The sequence below is a fragment of the Triturus cristatus genome, chromosome 2_1 (assembly GCF_964204655.1).
Source record: "Triturus cristatus chromosome 2_1, aTriCri1.1, whole genome shotgun sequence".
NCBI lineage: Eukaryota > Metazoa > Chordata > Amphibia > Caudata > Salamandridae > Triturus > Triturus cristatus.
In genome coordinates this window covers 782,092,266-782,105,298 of record NC_140581.1, presented here as the reverse complement: position 1 = coordinate 782,105,298, position 13,033 = coordinate 782,092,266, and positions in this window count along the sequence as shown.

The following is a 13,033-nucleotide window of genomic DNA, read 5'->3' as shown; positions in this document are numbered from 1 at the left end:
TTTGTTTGTTGTGTGGCACTTTTGTGCAGCCACTCCCAGGCTGTGCACTTGTTCATGGGGAAAGAATCCTTTGTGTGTTGAGCACATTACCACTGTGATGTGCAACTGTACAGTTATGGGCATGAGTCATGGACACAGTTGCAGGTTGGATATGTTTAGGACATGTCACATACACCCTGAGTCCTGGGTGGGATGGTATGTACATCACAGTGAGACCTATAGCCACAATTCTGATGTACACCCAGTCTGAGTGTGTTGTGTCTCAGATGTGGCTGATCAAATTTGCCCAATGGGAGACAGTCTCCACATCCATGTGGTTTGTGCATCAACATTGATGTTGTGTGTGTGTCTAAGAGACGTCCATGTTGGGCCTGCAGAGACAACAGTGGCCACTACCTGTGGGACTCATGGTTGTTTTGTGGTGTGTACATGATACGCCATGTCATGCCAGTGTCCATGTGGTAATACAGGTACCCTGGGTATCTGCATGTCAAAGAGCTGTGGTGCCTGGGAGACTTAAGGCCTCACTTGTCACTGTGGTGTGTGTTTGTAACGTGACAGCAGTACATAGGTACTGTGACACAGCCCAATGATTGGCCATTGCACTACATGGAACTTATGTAGACATGTAGACTTGAGATGTGAGGTGATGGGCATCTAGGTGACATATGTGTCCATACCCAACAACACACATCAGTACATTGAGTATTGTCATGATGTATCATGTGATATTTTGCTTGGTCATAGCCACATGGGTGGATGAATCGTCAATCTTCCTTTGTTCATCTCTGTACTGCAGGGCACCAGCTGTCCATAGACCGTTCTCAGACCTTGAAACCATGTAGGAACGCGACAGCATCTGATGGTACCTCTTCACCAGGCCAGTGATTGAGGAGTTGGCGGAGCAGTTGGCACCACATCTGCTCCCTGGCCGGACATACCCTACAGCACTGACCCCAGAGGTGAAGGTGATGGCAGCCCTGAACTTCTTTGCTACTGGTACCTTCCAGTACACTGTGGCTACTGCTGGTGGTATGTCGCAAACTATGTTCAGTCGTGTGCTACGCGATGTCTTGGAGGGGATGTTGCATTTCCTTGACCTGTACATCAAGTTTCCTAGCCCAGGTCAACTCACTGACTTAAAGGATGCTTTTTATACACTCGGGAGGATGCCGAACGTCATCGGATCTATTGATGGTACACATGTGGCCCTGGTACCACCATGGGCACATGAGCAGGCATACCGGAACAGGAAACATTTCCACTCCATCAATGCTCTGGTGGTATGTCTTGCAGACATGTGTATCACACATGTATGTGCATGTTTACCCGGTTCTTCGCACAATGCCTACATCATCAGGAGTAGTCGCATTGCAATGCGGATGTCACAGATGCCAGACCAGCGTGCCTGGCTTGTCGGTGTGTACTGACTGTTTACCATTGTGTGTGTTTGGCAATGTTGTATTGCACCCTCTTTCCAAACTCTGCTAATTCTTTAATTGTTTGTATGTAGGTGACTCCGGATACCCCAACATGCCGTGGTTGCTGACACCCCTCAGGAACCCTGTGACACCAGCCGAGATGCGCTACAATGAGGCACATGGTCGGACCAGGAGGGGGATTGAGCGGACCTTAGGTCTCTGCTGCCTGGACAAGACCACAGGGGTCCTCCCATATGACCCTGCAAAGGTGTGCAAAATTATCCTTGAATGCTGCATGCTACACAACATGGCAGTGCGGAAGAAGTTACCTCTCATCCAGGATGACGATGACCTACCTCCGCCACCTGTGAAGGATCCAGGCCTGGGCCACAATGCCAGTGATGACGATGATGAGGGTGACGGACGCAGCTCATCAACAACTTCTTCACCTGAATGGGAGTTTACAGGGTTGTTATGTCAATGTATTGAGTTAGCCTGAAATGTGTTGGGGCCGCTCTGTTGCTGTTTGAGTTTGTCTGTATGCTAATTGACTGGATGCGTGCAGTGATGTGTCCTTTCAGGTGGTCTGTACTCCACAATAGTGTTGAACTGCTAACTTGTTTCTGTGTAGGTTTATTTTGACATGTCTTGGGCATGTGTATTGCATTTCTCTCCTGTTCTGCTGTGCTTTTGACTGTGTCTTGTGTCTGTCCTTCCCAGGTTACTTTGCCTGTTGTTTGGTCAACACTGACCCCCAACACCCAGAATCCAACACCAGGGTGGAAGTTGTCAATTCTCATAAAGTGATGTACCACACACCCCTGGACTTCAATTTTTCGACACTTTGTGACCGTGTGTCCACTGTAACGTTGAATTACCTTGCAATTCGGGGTCAATGTCATGTCTTATGCGGATGATACTCAACTGGTGGTGTCCCTTACAGAGGCACAAGAGAAGGCAGCATTCAATTTTGTGACCTGCCTTCAAGAAGTGGCGTCTTGGATGGCGAATAACTGCCTTAAATTGAATGGTAACAAGAGCGAGGTGCTTGTCATAGGGAAAGCACCATCAGTATGGTCATCGGCATGGTGGCCACAGACACTGGGACCCACCCCTATGCCCTGTGAACAGGTTAAGAACTTAGGGGTATGGCTGGACACCAAGCTCTCATTTGAGCATCATACCAGGCGAGTGGCAGGCACATGTTTTGGAGTACTGCGAGGTCTCCGGAAAACTCTAGATGTGCTGCCTACTGCAGCCAGGAAAACCTTGGTTCATACCTTGGTGACAGCGCGTCTGGATTATGGGACCGTACTGTACCTGGAAGCGAATGTTAAATGCATACAGAGACTCCAACGTATCCAGAACGCAGCAGCACGCCTAGTCTTGAGGCTACCAAAGAGAGCCTCTTCTAAGAGGGCCTTAGCCTCCCTTCATTGGCTTCTGATCAGGGAGAGAGTTCTGTCCAAGGCTCTATGTGTTAGCCATCGGATCATACATAGGAAGGGCCCCACCTACCTGCATGACTTATTAACTTCCTATTCCCCGACCTGTCAATTAAGATCTAGTGGGACGGGGAAGGTGAGTATCCCTATCATCAGGAGAGCAAGGATGGGTGGTCGCTCCTTTCGCTATCTGGCTGCTCAGCAGTGGAACAAACTCCCTCAAGGCCTCCGGTTGGAGGTCTCGGAGACTACTTTCCGTAAAGAGCTGAAAACTCACCTTTTTCCCTGTGTTTAGATTATCCCCGCTACTGTCCAGCTTTGAGGGTCCCCTTTGAGATGTGAATTTCAGAATATACCGCAGCGCGGGGACACACTAGCCTAGTGTAACCATGCGCTTTACAAATGTGACTATTATTATTATTAACTGTTGTGGAATAAACATGTTGCTGATGTGTAATGAACCTGTGCTATGCTATGTTATGTGCGTTGTCTGTCTTCCCACATCTGACTGACATTTGCTTACCTCACCTGTGGGATTGTTACCACTGACTGTGGATAGGTGTGGTGTCTGTGCATTCCAATGTATTTCAGGTCAACATCATTGTGTGGGATTAGTTACATGGCCATGGTGAGTATGTGTTGTGGTGCCATAGTGGTGTGTCTCCCTCACATGTGTCACATCACCATGACTCACATAACGGTGATCACATTGCTGTAGTATTTGGCATGCACTGTGTTGTTTAGCAGATCAACATCTCCATGACACATGACAAGTTGTAATCACAACAGAGGCAAGTATAGTGTACTGGTGAGTTTATTTACAGACATGTGTGAGGATGGTGCACAGGATGGTGGGTGCTGTACATTGGGGTTTGAATCCAAAGTTCACAGTAGAGTTGGAAGTGTTGGTAGCTGAAATTTCCAGAGTAAAGTTCACAGTCATCTGCTACATTGGTCCAACATGAACCCTCCATGTTATGTAGGCGAGTTGTGTTAGATAAGACAAGGTGAACGGTTTGCGGACAAAGAACATTGTCCAGAACAGATGTAGAGGCCGTGGGGGATGTGCATGGACATCGGCGTCTCACTTGTCCTTCTTTGGACGACCCCTCTTCTTCTTCGGGGAGGGGATCCTCAGGTTCAGGCGTCTGCGGTGCAGAGGACTCTCCGCCAGAGTCATCCTCCCTCCCTGTGGCACTGGCAGATCATGCAGCAACAGATGTTGTGACCACACAGGGAGGTGTGGACATGTTGGTGCTTATCTGGCGGCGGAGGCATTGGAGTATGTCTTGATGCACCGCAGCAAGTGCATCCCACTTTGCCTCCATGCGGGCATGATGGGCAGCCTGCTCCTGTTGAATGTCCTTGAGGATCCCCACTACCTGGCCGAATCCTCCATGGGTATCCTGGTACGCATCTATGATGCATGCCAGTTGGGGGTCATCATGCAGTCCAGAACCCTCTGCAAGGCGCGCCCTCTGCCTACCACCCCTCCCAGCACCCCTATCCACACGGGCAGGACCTGCTGCGGCACGCACAGGTGATACTGGGCCCCCTTGGGTGTTGTTGTTGGTGGTGTTGTCCGTAGCTTCCTGGGGGTCCTGTGTCCCTGTGCTGTCGGTATTCTGTGGCCTTGGTCTGTCCGTGTTGGCGGGGGTGCCCTGTCTGTTGCCAGATGCTGGAGGCGTGGGTAAAGGAGGTGCAGATGTTGGTACTGCTGGTGCTGCATGATGACTCACACCGGAGGTTCCAGGTTGTTCAACGTCATCCGAAGAGGACAGAGACGGATCAACACCAGAGAGCTGAGGGTCCACCAGAGTCTGGGACAGGGACTCCTCTTCATTTGCTGCTGTGTCCCCAGCACCACCTGTGTTTGGGAGAGACACACAATGTAAGTTATGTTTCTACAGGCATCAATGGTTCACATACATGACATTTTCTACTGTACGTCAGGATGCGTGCCTGTACACTGCTTTGTCCAAAGTTGTCACGGACAGAGATTGATATTGTTGTGGCACATTGCCCAGCCAAAAAGAAACATTTCAATGTGCATGTCGAAGTGTGTGCATGCCCAGCTCATGTATAGATTTGGCTGTACATGGCCATTACTACTCAAGGGCCGTCACGTTGCTGACACAGGTGTGTCATCCCTGTACACATTTTACCTTTAACAAGGACATACGTGCAATTCCACTGAGTATATGTTGTAAGATTGGGGCATGTGTGTTAGCAGATTTTGCTAGTATTTGTGTGTCACATTGGTGTATTGGTACGACATGGTCACAGTCTGGTATGCCTGTGATCTCTTTGGAGAAAGTGTTTTTTTAATAGTGTTCCTAGTTCCCATCTCATTTCATACAAGTGATGATGTCACCATCGTTAATGAGTCTGGTGCTGAGTTATGTACGTGCATATGTGATTTGACTTGTCAATGTTCTCCATAGTGACATGGATTGGGCAAGGAAGCACTCTGGCTTTTCAATGCTCATGACAGTGAGAACCGGTGGTGTGTGTGTTGCGGTTTGGCTGCTGTGTGTAGCATGTCTCCTCCAATGCAGTCCAGGTTAGACCTTGTGTCTACAGTGTCTATGTCAGTGAGTGGTGTGTTGTGTGAAGGATGCATATGTTGCAGCATGATGTAGGAGTGGAATGCAGCTCACAACAGCACCGAGTGTGAATGGTTCAGTGTGAGCTTGCTGGGCCATGTGGGTGGGTGGACAATGTCTGTGACTGCAACTCCCATCATGCTTTTGGCTACACCCCCTTCCCAGCATGCCCATACTTCCTTCCTTTTGACTCTGCTTCCCTATGAGGGGGTGTGACAGCAATGGCAAGATGGCTGACTGTGCAGTCTTGGTGTTTGTTGTTGCCCAGTTCCTGGCATGGCCTTGTGCTCCCACAACAGAGCACAGTGTCAGACATCTTGTCAGTCCATTCCCACACCCTGTGAGGCAAGCATGGATCAGTGTGAGCTTGCTGGGCCATGGTGGTGGGTGGGGAATGTCTGTGACTGCAACTCCCATCATGCTTTTGGCTACATCCCCCTTCCCAGCATGCCCATACTTCCTTCCTTTTGACTTTGCTTCCCTGTGAGGGAGTGTGACAGCAATGGCAAGATGGCTGACTGTGCAGTCCTGGTATTTGTTGGTGCCCAGTTCCCAGAATGGACTTGTGCTCCCCACAACAGAGCACAGTGTCAGACATCTTGTCAGTCCATTCCCACTCCCTGTGAGGCGAACATGGTTTGGTGTGAGCTCGCTGGGCCATGTGGGTGGGTGGGGAATGTCTGTGACTGCAACTCCCATCATGCTTTTGGCTACACACCCTTCCCAGCATGCCCATACTTCCTTCCTTTTGAATCTGCTTCCCTGTGAGGGGTGTGACAGCAATGGCAAGATGGCTGACTGTGCAGTCCTGGTGTTTGTTGGTGCCTAGTTCCCAGCATGGCCTTGTGCTCCCCACAACAGGGCCCAGTGTCAGACATCTTGTCAGTCCATTCCCACTCCCTGTGAGGCAGACATGGTTCAGTGTGAGCTTGCTGGGCCATGTGGGTGGGTGGGGAATGTCTGTGACTGCAACTCCCATCATGCTTTTGGCTACACCCCCTTCCCAGCATGCCAATACTTCCTTCCTTTTGACTCTGCTTCCCTGTGAGGGAGTGTGACAGCAATGGCAAGATGGCTGATTGTGAAGTCCTGGTGTTTTTTTGGCTACAAGTCCAAAGAGAGCCCCTGTGCTTCACACAGCAGCACCCAGTGCGGTGTATCTTTGGGTGATATTTCACTACAGTGTGAGTCAATGCATTCTACCCGGTGAGTTGCGTGGAGTTTGTGTTGAGGGGTGTGTGTGTCTCCACATGCTGGTAAGTATGGTCAGAGCTGTCAGCCCTCCTTCCCACCCGGCCAGACATCCCACCATGAAACGTGCTTCCATTGGAGGGCGTGCAAGTTGTCTTTCAGGATGTCAGGCAGTGGTGTCCTGCTACTGATTTGCGCACAACCCCTACCAGGGCCATGTGCTCACCACAGCAGGACCCAGTGTCAGCCATCTTTTCAGTAATTTTCCACTCCCTGTGATGTGGGCATGGTTCATTGAGGTTTTGATGGGCCAATTTGGAGGGGGAGCATTATCTGTGACTACAAACCCCATCATGCTTTTGGATACACTCACTTCTCCTGCATACCCACTATTCCTTCCTGTCAGTCAGCTGCACTGTGAGGTAGTGTGTTAGTGGTGGGAAACTGTCTGACTGTGTTTATTTAGCTTTGTGCCACTGCCGTGCTCTATTTGTTGGTAGGTTTGTACATGTCATGACACAGTTACAAGTCACTATGAGATGGCAGGTATTGTGTTTGTCTGACTGGCATACACATCTTGGGATGATTATCTATTGGTTACTGTGGCTTTGCTAACGGTTTCACTGTCCCCTTGCCGCACAATATTGAGTATGTGGTTGTGTACTCACCAGGCTCTGGTATGTCTGCTAGACCATGGATGCTCTCTGGTGGTAGGATGTCCCGCACCTTATCCTCCCAGGACCTGAAGTATACTGGTTTGACAGCAGGGCCACCGCCAGTGCGCTGACTCACGTCGTGATCTTTCTTGATGAGTTTCTTGACCCTCCTGCGCCCGTCATACCACCTGTTCTGGATATCATCCTTTGTGTGCAACGTTGGTGCTTGTGCGTTCACCTTGTCCACAATCCTTGCCCACATCTTTGTTTTCTGTGACATTGGGGTCCTTTGAACCAATGCACCAAACAAATGTGGCTCTACTCTGATGATCTCATCTACCAGCACTTCTAACTCACTATCTGTGAACTTTGGATTCTTTTTTGGGGGCATGGTAATGGGTGGTGGTGGTGAGTGATGTGTGTGTGAGGGTGCAAGTGAGGGTGGGTGAGTGTTTGTTTTGCTAGGTGTGTGTGTGAGTGCTTTTGGTGAGGTGCTAATGGTGTGAAAGTTGTGTGATGGGTGAGTTGTGAGTGTGTCTGTGGTTGCTGTGTGATGTGTTCTCTGCTGGCTGTTGTATTCAATTTGCAAAGGATCATGATAGTGATTGGTGTCCTTTATATAGGTGCAGTTGTGGGTGTGTCTTTGTTCAGAGATTTTTTTAAAAATATTTATTGACTTTGTCATTGCTTGTTTGGTCCTTTTTTTGTATTTTTTCCTTTGGGTTTTCTAGGCATGAAGGAGACGTTCTTCTGACAGACACGGACGCTGATGTTGGCTCGTGCGGCCTTCTCCGGGTCTTTCAAGCTGACTTTCTTCTGTGTTTCATACGCGTCGGTCACGGTGATCTCTATTGCTTGCGGTCCCTGTTTTCTGTGCGTGTCGGTCATGCAACTTGGGCTCCGTGCGAGTCGGTCTGGTTTTACACGCATTCATCGTACTGCACGGATTGGACATCGCGGGTACGTGTCGGTTGGGTTAATTCCTGTTGCGTGTCGGTGCTAATCACGTCCGTTTTCCGGGCGAATCACTGTTTTCCCTACGGCTCGGTCGTACGGCTTCTATTCCGTACGTGTCGGTTGTAATTCACACGCATTGCATTGTACCGCACGGGTCGTACGGCGCCGGTCCGTGTCGGTCGGTCTCCGTTCCGGGTCAATGTAGGTCAGCATGATTTGCGGGCGGAATCGGAATCGTCCCCTTAGAAGCTTCAGGCATTTATGTGTTCTCAGAAGAATCAATGTTATTGTCAGACACAGAAAGGTCAACCTGAACACAATTATTGATTAGGTTTTTGCATCATCCCGATGGCAGAGAGGCTAACCACATGATTTATTTCACCCAACACCTCAAGCCTAAAAGAGTTAACATGAGACTGGAGTTCTTTACAGTCTAATTTATCCTGAAGACAAGAAACTGAGATCACTATTCTCACAGGATCAGTATTCACCGTAGAGGATCTAATGCTGCAAGAAAAACTATTCCTAGAAGGCAGCAAATTTACTCTGACAGAATTAACATGACCATTACTATTACATAAACACTTAGGGGCCTATTAGGATGGCGGGCGGATCGCCTCCGCCGGGCCGGCAGTAGCCACCGCCGGCCCGGCGGGGGAGATCGCCTGCCATCCACGCCTGAATGACCCCCGCCATATTAGGATGGCTGGGGGTCTGCGGCGGACGGGAAGACTGCCCGCCGCTTTTCTGCCCATCGACGAGTCAACCGTGTGGAAAAGGGGCATTATATGGTGGCGGTGTCTGCAAGACACCGCCATCCATATTATTATGCTGGCGGTGATCAGCCTTTCCATGGCGTTGCCATCATGGAAAGGCATGCGGTGTTCGCAATTGGGGGCCCGTTGCGGGCCCCCAGGATGTTGGCGGGTGGGGGGGCACATGGGGGTACCTATGGTACCCCCTGCATATGCATGCACAAAGTGGCAGGCACCACAAGGTGCCTGCCATGTTGTGCATGAAAATGCACAACATGCCTTTTTTACATTGCGGCGGGTGCTGCTGACAGCACTGCCTGCCGCAATGTAAAAAATGTGGTATGCGCCCGCCAGTTTGATGGGCGCATCCTAATTTGAATCGTGGGACCACCGCACATATGGCGGCCGGTCCCATTTGCTGTTACGGTGGCGGGAGGACTTTGTCCGCCCGCCATCGTAATAGACCCCTTATTTGTAGGTGCTTTTAACATTGATAATAACATCGACAATTAATGTTCTTGAACTATAACTGTAAACTACTTAATTTCAATAATGAAGAATGGATCAAAGTCATTATACTAGATATCGAAGGATCCACAATCAGCAGCTGAGGCACATTATTGTCCGATTGAGAGAGAGATTTCCTCTGCTCCATAATTGAAGCATATTTTATTAAAAGTTGATGTGAAGAGAGTCCTCCATACTGATATCAAATTTATCAAAAACATAATTCCCTAATTGTACATGCGATGATTCAGAAAACTTATGTGACTCACAAATATTTACATCAGTAAAAAGTGGTAATGAGGAAGCCCTCATCCTAGACAGCTTATTTAGATTTAAAGAAGCAGTTTTTACCAATGAAATGTTTAAAAGACCATTACCCCCCATAGTTTCCCTTTGTGAAGATGGTGTCTCTTTCTAAGGTCTGTTCTAGATTTCTTTAAAATTCCTACTCTCAAAGGAGGAGAAAAAGTCTGGAATGATTCTCTTTTTAGGTGTTTAAATAAGTCTTGGGACTTCTTACAAGACAGCAAAAAGCATCAAGGATGCTGGCTACTCCATACTACAAGTTTGGTATGAAATAAATCGTAATTCTTTAGTACACAGGGACATATCCACTTGTAGTACAATCCAAGCGACCTGGCCCCAAGGTTGGAGGAGAGAAGAATGCTAAAATAATAAATATTTCCTCGTCTGAGTCAACAAGGTTTATCTAAAGCAGCAAAGCTGAGACAACATCCTGGCAACCCAGTTTACAGAGTCGGGTGTTTCACAGCTAATCTCTGGGGGTTGGTCTTTTTGGGTACAATCGTGTAGATGCAAAAAGATAGTACCCAAAGCGTTCAATGCAGGGGGGAATCACAATTGTTAAAATGTAGTAGAACTGTAATGAAAAAACATAATTTAAGACTGATAGTAAAAGGAAACAAGGTTGTCAACTAATTGCTTCTGAATAGACTTTGAAACCACAATACAATCTATCTGGAACAAGACAGAAGGTTCAGAAACAAACCAGAAGTTCTGGACCAAGCCAGTAAATAGACTTTGACAGCACTTGGCAATTCATCTGGAACAAGCCAAAAGTGTCTGAAAACAGCCATGTGATAGTGACAGCCATCTTTTATTTCAGGAGGTTATGCATACCACCCCCTTGGACCACACCCTTTGCTAGACAATCAGAGTTCCAATGAAGACATCACACATATTCCTCCCATCGACTTAGCTTATCTGTGCATCCAGGAAATCTTCTTTCTCTGTGAACCTTGCACTTTCCGGAGAGTTCTCAAGGGATAAAAGAGGCAAAAGAAAAATAGGTACATTTAATGTTTTCCTCCTTCATGCATACATGTAAGTCAGGAACTTGAGACAAAGGAATCATGATTGAGCATCAGTAAAAGAACTTAGCGGACACAACAAAGGCCGCACTTCTAACCAGCTCTGCCTCTCACGCTTACCGACAATCACATTAACACCTGGCACTAGATAGCGAGTGCCATGACTCCTTGGAAAATCCTAACCAGTGGAGGGAAATTTCCTAGGGGCATTCCCTACCCATTTTTTCAATAGTTTCTGTTTGCATTACTGCAAATAGGCCCAAAATACCACATGTGAGGGCATTTTCAAGATTGCAATTCTCTTCGACCACACTAAATTTGGCCTGCGAAGGTTGTTTGTGTTTAGAGGAGTGCACTATGGTAATCACTAGCGTCATCCTACATTTAACACTAAGATCCACTTTGATGCAGGCCATGTACCCCAAAACAAATCCAGAGACAGAAGGCAGATAGGACAAAAGCAGGGTCCTTCAGCAACCAAGCAAGGAATACACAAAACTTGTCCTGGCATCCTGTTCTCTCCCTTTAGAGTGTGTCAAGTGTCGCATGTAGTTTAACAGATCCTTCAGGTAAGATTTGACTCTGTGGTGTCAATAGAATAAACACTCCCCCGCCTCACACTGGGTATTCTATCAGAGGAGTCATCTCTGCCCATTCAGGACAACCAATTGTGCAGTACTAGGTAACAATTTCAGACCTAATTTATACCTTATTCCATGCTGATCACAATTTGGGAGTTGGCAGATACTAATGCTAATTAGCCTTCTGAAAGTTCAGGCAGGTAAGGGATTTTAATAACTATTAAATATAGTGGTTTCGTTATTTTTTTGGCTGGACTGGAAATCTGGCCATTGAGGAAAGGGGAATGGCACAGGAGCTCAGTCTGAAAGAGCTAGACATTTGATCCAAGCACGTGCAGTCCAATAACAATGGTGACAACATTACCCCAGTGTTTATCAGAGAAAGGAGGGTCCACATCCCAAAGGATCAGGTATCTAACTTTGTTGTGGGGTATGGCATAGACAACTGGTTTGAGACCTATGAGGTAGCTTAAGTGATGAATATGGTCCCTGCACAAGACTGGGTGCCAGTCTCTGAAGGCACATCCCCAAAGAAGCGAGGGATGCCCTATTAGCCCTAGGGAAAGAGGACAGGAAATATGGGATCACCTCAGACAGGTATAGGTGATAGCTTAGGGACAGTCAGAAACTATCCCAGCAGACCGGGGTGGATTGGGTGAATTATTTTTGCAGGGCATTCGATGGTAGGGTGAATAGTAGTGAAGTGAGTGATTAGAAAGGGCTGTATCACTTGACTGCTAAAGAGCACATGTTCAGTCTTTGTTTTACAGAGAAGCGCCAAAGCCTTGTGGGCAGTAAGCTCAGTGACCCCAGGGCTAGATCAGCACCAGGGTCCACAAAAAAGAATTTGGCAGGGACTCCCAAAAATATGGTCATGGTTCAACCAGAAAAGGGGGTGGGGGGTTAAAAACAACGAGTTCTCTCAAGGTTCCCAAAATAGTTCACAGGGTAAAGGTTCCCAGTTCCAGTCTGACCACCAGAAGAAAGGTTTTGTTGACAAGAACACTGGTAAGTTGGTGTCCAGATATTTTGAGTGTTACCAGTATGGACACACCAAGGGTGATCCCAAGTGTCCCAAGAGGGCACACCTCCCTAGTAATGGGCAGACTACGAGCCTTTTTTGTGGGGGAACACCCACCCTGCATACATTTTACCTGATGCAGGTAAAATGTAGCGCAGGGGTTTACGGAGTGACGCACCTGCCAAGATACGTCACTTCGTAAATATGGCACACCGTGGCACATTATTTACGCCGCTGAGGATTGCAAAAAGAGACACAAAGAGGCGTAAAAGTGATGCAAGGGCTCTTAAATAAGGCCCTAAATATATTAAGGAATACAATTAATTAAAAAAAAAAATAGATTTCATAAACATTTTAACAAATATAACAAATAAATTAATTTAGAAAAGTTAAACACACATATATAATAATTACGTTAAAACAATTATTAAACTAATAATTTTAATGTATTTTATAATTTTAAAATTATATAAAAATGTAACAAATAAATGTATATATAAATATACCTATAATATAAAATCTATTGAAAAACATTCTATTATAAATTAAAACATTAAACTGT